Consider the following 7,583-nt stretch of genomic DNA (forward strand, 5'->3'; position numbering starts at 1 on the left):
CATTCAAGACAGATCAGCTCCACAGAAGGATCATATTACATATGTCAATGCAAGTCTATGGAGAGGGGAAGGGGGAGGAGTGAGTAGGAGCACACGCAGACAAGCAGACTGCTGGAGCTACATGAACTGAGAGATAAACTTCCTACATGGTTTATTCACAACCATACAGGTCAATACCTCTCTGTAATATCCTCCATCATCCCGGGACTGCTTCTGAGTGCATTAGAGAAGGTTATGAAGCAGAATCTCCTCTACTTTCTGTGTGTGCGATGTATGGCAGCTAATCTCCACCCACCATGTCTGAGAGAACTGCAAACTAGACATTTACTACACACTGAGGAAAACTGCAAAAAAATACATACAGTGTTATATGAATTCCTCATATTTACACACTGCACTATCAATTAATGCAAAGTTTGTTAAAAGGTTAGTGACATTTTCACCAGTTCAAACCCTTTCCTGACTAGGACAATTTTTTTGTACGTCTTTGAAGACCAAAAATATTTTTTTTCCATTCAGTTATGTTATTCAGAATAATTTTTTCACATTTTATGATATATTGGGCTTTATTTTTAGGTTGTTTTTATTTTTGGTATTGTTTTTGTCACATTATTTAATTTCTTTTTTTTAATAGCACAACGTGCAACAACATTTTTTTTTTTTACGTTTCCTTCCCATAATGGTCGTTTTAATAAATGGAATGTATGGGTTATGGTTGCCAGAGACGGAGCTACAAACTGCGGGGTAGCATGTGGTGGCCTTTTTGTTTTATTTTCTTATTTTACTCATTGTGCCCCCCATAAGGCCACACAAGACCTTTAACATTTAACACTGCATTGATTTCTCCTGTAACTTTTGAGGAAAATGGTTTTGTGAGATGTCTCCCTGGTGCTACCGCTAGCAGGGACAGATGATACATCCTTAATATTGTTAGGCAAGCAAAGCAGGAAAGGGAGGTAGATGTTATTGTCCATCTTGGGACAAATGATCTGGCTTGTAATGAGGTTTCAAAGGTGAAGGAAGCTTTTCACACACTTGGTAATGATATACGGGAGGTTGCATCGACTGTTTCATTCTCTGCAGTTTTGCCTGTGCATAACCTTCAGCATGACAGGAAGATGCGCATTAAGGAATTCAATGTATGGCTTTGTGAATGGTGTCTGAACCAATGGTTTGGCTTTGTGTCTCATGTTAGCTCTCGTTGGACTGGAAAAGAACTGTACAAGAAAAATGGTTTGCATATTTCTCTCAAGGGAACTAATGTCCTCAGTGAACAGTTCTAAGTATTTGCTAAGGAGCATTTAAACTAGGAAAGGGGGGCAAAAGAGTGATAATCCAGCAGTCCGACTGCCCCCCCAGAACAATGCTAGAAGATGCCAGTAGCACATAGGTTAAGAAATGACAAGCTCAGAGTCTTGTCTACAAATGCTCGCAGTTTAGGGAAAAAGATCAATGAACTTGAGACTAAAATGGCATCTGAGAATATAGATTTAGTGGCTGTTACTGAGACATGGTTCAATGGGAGTAATGACTGGGATATAATAATACCAGGGTTCTCTCTATATAGGAAAGACAGAGAAGGCAAGAAAGAGGGAGGGGTGGCCCTGTATGTGAAAGATAGCATAAAATGTAATTTAATACAAGTTAGCAAGACCAATTTAGAGTCAGTTTGGGTTACGTTGCAGCTTGATAATCATAAGGTAACTCGTGTAGGTGTGATATATAGACCACCTAGCCAAGTCAAAGAATTAGATTATCTACTAGTTGAGGAAATAGCTAAAATGACATTGAAGGGGGAAGTTATCATTATGGGAGACTTCAATCTTCCTGATGTAAACTGGAAAACCAAAATAGCTAGTTCTGCCAGGAGTCCAGATATTCTAAATTCCCTACTGGGATTATCTCTACAGCAAGTAGTGGAGGAGCCAACCCGGAAGGAGGCCATTTTAGATTTAATATTCACAAATGGGAATTTGGTATCTGATATTACTGTAGGGGAAAGCTTGGGATCTAGTAATCACCAGTCAGTGTGGTTTACTATAAGTACAGTGACTGAGTCACACCACACAAAAACAAAAGTTTTAGATTTTAGAAAAACTGACTTTTCTAAAATTAGATTAGTGGTATACGAGTCCCTATCAGATTGGAACAGTTTTAATGGAGTCCAGGAGAAATGGGACAACTTAAAAGTGGCACTATTGAAGGCAACAGATAATTGCATTAGGCTTGTCAGTAAAAGCAAAAAAAGGAATAGACCACTGTGATACTCAGCAGAAGTGGCCAAAATAATTAAAAACAAAAAGATAGCATTTAGAAATTATAAAAAATAAAAAAACGAGGATGACAGGCAAATTCATAAAATTAGGCAGAGAGAGGCCAAACAATTTATAAGAGCTTCTAAAGCACATGCAGAAGAGAAATTAGCTCAGTCAGTGAAAAAAGGCGATAAGACATTCATCAGATACATAAATGAAAAAAGGAAACTAAAACAAGGAATTACCAAGTTAAAAACAAAAGAAGGAAGGTATATGGAAGAAGATAAAGAACTAGCTGACTGCCTCAATGAATACTTCTGTTCAGTCTTTACAAAGGAAAATGAAGGCAAAGGGCCTCAGTTAGGAAGTAAAACTAATGAATCTTTTGATGCATGTGTCTTTACAGAGGAAGAGGTTCTAAGTCAGCTGTCTAAAATTAATACAAATAAGTCACAGGGGCCTGATGGGATACACCCAAAGCTATTAAAAGAGCTCAGCGGTGAACTAGCAAAACCATTAACAGACTTATTTAACCAATCACTGGTAACAGGAGTCGTCCCAAAAGATTGGAAATTAGCAAATGTTGTGCCCATTCACAAGAAAGGTAGTAGGGAGGAATCGGGCAACTATAGGCCAGTAAGCCTGACATCAATAGTGGGGAAATTAATGGAAACCATACTTAAGGAGAGTATTGTGGAACATCTAAAATCCCATGGATTGAAAGATGAAAAACAGCATGGGTTTACTTCAGGGAGATCATGTCAAACTAATCTTATTGATTTTTTTGATTGGGTGACTAAAATAATAGATGGAGGAGGTGCAGTAGACATCGCTTATCTGGACTTTAGTAAGGCTTTTTATACTGTCCCACGTAGAAGGCTTATAAAAAAATTACAGTCCTTGTGCTTGGACTCCCATATTGTTGAATGGATTAGGATTAGGCAGTGGCTGAGGGACAGAAAACAGAGGGTTGTAGTCAATGGAGTATATTCAGACCATGGTGTTGTTACCAGTGGGGTACCTCAGGGATCTGTTCTGGGACCGATATTGTTTAATATCTTTATCAGCGAAATTGCAGAAGGCCTCAATGGTAAGGTTTGTCTTTTTGCTGATGACACAAAGATTTGTAGCAGGGTTGATGTTCCTGGAGGGATACACCAAATGGAAAAAGGTTTAGGAAAGTGCAAGATAATGCACCTGGGGCGTAAAAACCCAAGAGCAGAATATAAAATCAGTGATACAGTCCTAACCTCAGTATCTGAGGAAAGGGATTTAGGGATCATTATTTCAGAAGACTTAAAGGTAGGCAGACAATGTCATAGAGCAGCAGGAAATGCTAGCAGAATGCTTGGGCATATAGGGAGAGGCATTACCAGTAGAAAGAGGGAGGTGCTCATGCCGCTCTACAGAGCACTAGTGAGACCTCATTTGGAGTATTGTGTGCAGTACTGGAGACCATATCTCCAGAAGGATATTGATACTTTGGAGAGAGTTCAGAGAAGAGCTACTAAACTAGTACATGGATTGCAGGATACAACTTACCAGGAAAGATTAAAGGACCTTAACATGTATAGCTTGGAAGAAAGACGAGACAGAGGGGATATGATAGAAACTGCTAAATACATAAAGGGAATCAACAAGGTAAAAGAGGAGAGAAGATTTAAAAGAAGAAAAACTGCTACAAGAGGACATAGTTTTAAATTAGAGAGACAAAGGTTTAAAAGTAATATCAGGAAGTATTACTTTACTGAGAGAGTAGTGGATGCATGGAATAGCCTTCCTGCAGAAGTGGTAGCTGCAAATACAGTGGAGGAGTTTAAGCATGCATGGGATAGGCATAAGGTCATCCTTCATATAAGAAAGGGCCGGGGGCTATCCATAGTATTCAGTATATTGGGCAGACTAGATGGGCCAAATGGTTCTTATCTGCCGACACATTTTATGTTTCAATGTTTCTAACTGGGGCAGACATTGTAGACCCAGTTACAGGGAAGAATACAGCACTCAGAGAAGTTGTACAAGGCTGTAGAGCAAATTTGGGTCTGCTAAGACCCAGCAGCTCGTGTAAACACCAGGTCCCTGGTAATAACATGACCACTGGGACTAGAGGAGGAAGCAACTTTGCACGTTCAGCACTGTGTACAGTGTGATCAGGAATGAATGGAAAGTGAAAAACCATCCTTGTCTTCTCTATGGGAAACTCTGCTGTCACAGACACTGGGCTTCCCGTTCCTGCAGCTGCGGTATCTGCAGTGAAAATTTAAAACGTCCGTGCAGAGATATGTGCCAACCACCTGGACCTATACAGAGACTGGTCGGCAAGGGGTTAATAAATGTTTCTAATGTCATTTTGCAATAATGTACAACAATTACCAGTATATCATATTCCCTCTGCTTATTTATGTGTCAGGCTGTGAGTATGGAATCAGTGCTCTTCATAGTCCCTGCAGGACAAGATTTCTACCCTGTCTGAGGTCTTGTCATCAGCACACAACCTTATTGACTTGTCAGGTAGGATATTATATGAATTAATGGAATAGTAGGGTGTTCAGCATCTTACCTGTAAGCCCCATTCACAACAAGCCCTCAATAAGCTTGTAGAGCTTCCTTATATGCACAGTACCATCACACATAATGCAAGGAACAGGCTCCCCATAGACTACAATGTCCCTGATGTACAGATACCAAATAAATTTCAGTAACTCTACACATCCCAATATTTCACAAAGTGTAAGTATTACTATATAAATGTGTTTAACTATTATATTACTGCCTATATGGGAAACAATATACATATATATATATATTTCACTTGAATGGGTCCGCAAATCTGGAGATGTGGTGCAGAACGGAACCACGGAACGGAAGCACTACGGAGTGCTTCCGTGGGGTTCCGTTCCGTGCTTCCGTTCGGTGCGGACCGTCGGATGCGGATCGTGGACCCCATTCAAGTGAACAGGTCCGTGAACCCCATGCGGCTGCCCCGCGGTCATGCCCGTGCATTGCGGACCGCAATTTGCGGTCCGCAGCACGGGCACTGAGCACTTTTGCTCGTGGGCATGAGCCCTAATGCCATGCAGTCCTGCAAGTCCAGAACGGAGGATTACACTCACACACGGAGCGTGATTCTCACAATTGACTCTCATGTGTGAAACAGCCCTAAACAAGACCGTTCAGTGGTTTTATAATTAGGATACAATGACAATTATCCAAAAGGTAATCTATACATACACCGACACCACTGGCGGTGGACTTTTTGGTTCCTTCCTAGATTAGGTTTATCCTTTATTTCTAGGTTCTTCAGTTTGTTCTCTTTGTCTACAATTACCATTCCCCTGATGAAGCCTGTTTGCGAAACGCGTTGGGCGAGTGAGGGCATCTCACTCAGACTTCTTCCTTCCATTGTTGATCCATTTTTGGTCTTTTTTCTCTAGGAGATCTACTGATATATCTGTTTGGTAGACATATTCACGTCTTACTCATTTTCTGGGTCCTTTTGTATGCACTTAGCACTTTTATTGTTTACAATCTTCTGGGTTGCTTTGTTTGATACCAGTGTCCTGTGTAACCTTTTGTGGGACATTAAAGGGTTGTGTCATCTTAGACAATCGGGGCATATCGCTAGGCTATGCCCCCATTGTCTGATCGGTGCGGGTCCCACCTCTCGTAAACGGAGCCTGCAGAGTCCCAAAAGGCGCACTGCGCATGCACCTCTGACCTCTGTTAATTTCTATGGGGCCGTCGAAAGTAGCCAAGCGCTGGCTCGGCTATTTCCGTCGGAACAACAGAAATGAATACGAGCAGTGGTCGCTCAAGCGTGGGTCACTCCCATTCATTTCTATGGGGATTCTGAAAATAGCCGAGCGCATTGCCCCCATTGTCTGAGATGGGAATACCCCTTTAAATCTGTTTAATCTAATATTTATGTCTGCCCTGAGTGTGTTCCTTTACATGAATTCTGATTACCTACTGTGGATTTCTCCAATGTTTTAATCAGTGTATGTTTTTTTTATCAAATGTCTTCCTAAGATGACTGAGTTCCTCTCCTATAAGGAACTCTCGGATGAGATGCTAGCCTCATCTTCCATCATCTTCTCTGTCACCCCTATGATGGTTCTTTGTGTACTTAACAAGTTTTTGACAGTCAAAATTCATAACCTTCTGTCCTTGATACTGTGCGTCCTCTGCTACTTGACGCTCCTCAGATTCCATGGGAGAATTTAAATTCCATACTTTCTATGCATCTCCTGTGTCTTGGCCAAACCTGGTGACTATTGCTTTCAAATACACCAGACCAAGAATGGCCATGGTCTTGGTTCTTGCCACTTCACTTTTGTTTAGGGGCTTATTGTCCTGTCATGTCCAATTAGTTTTCCTCTGTGTCAACTATGTGATTATCATAACATAGCTAGGCAAATCCTCCTGGACTGTAGAGGAGGTTCATTTTTCATTTTCTACTGCACCTTAGGACATTAGGACACTTGGCCTTCTTGACTTTGTTAAGGAAAGACATTTTTAATTTTTCTTAACAATCAACGTGGGCAATTATAAAAAAATGTAATTTAAATTTTGTAAAATATTTCAAAAATATTTTTAAAAACTATATATTATTTATAAATATCACTTCTGCCTTATAGATAGATTACATTTAGATTGCCCCCAGATGGCTCCCAGCAGTGTGTTTGGTTATAGGTGTATAATACCGTGTGTTCTGGCATGAGAAAATGTCCATTTGCATTTTTCACGCTGGAAAGTTGGCATCGAATCTTAACTTTTCTAAAACCTACTGCTGTGTTTGTTTCCTCTTAAATCGGGGATGAAAAATCAGCTAAAAGAAAATAAAACCGGGATCTTGTGAATAAAAAGAATGTTTTATCAACATTATAATTAACGTAAAATAGCACAATCGTAGATAATACTGAAAAAAAAACATTTGAAAATCATAAAAAAAAGTTAATTTAGGAATTGTAATAATTTATTTTAAGACTTAGCATAATTTATAAATATTTACATCATCATTTTTATAACAGAATGTTTTATATATTTATTCATATTAGTACATTAAAATGAAAAATTGACCATTTAAACCTAATTAAATATTTTATTACAATATAATATTGTTCAGATTTTAATTTCTCATTTACAAATGGTCCCGAATGCAAATTAAAATATCTTACATTCATTGAGTGTCGTTGAGCTTGTTATACAATAGTATTAATAATTCAAACAATTTAAAAACTACCATTTCTAACGGTTTTCTGAGATTTTTGAACTGATGACCGAACAATCCTCTGGATAGGTCATCAGTATCTGATCGGTTGGGGTCTG

Source organism: Bufo bufo, chromosome 8 (assembly GCF_905171765.1).
Source record: "Bufo bufo chromosome 8, aBufBuf1.1, whole genome shotgun sequence".
NCBI classification, from domain to species: domain Eukaryota; kingdom Metazoa; phylum Chordata; class Amphibia; order Anura; family Bufonidae; genus Bufo; species Bufo bufo.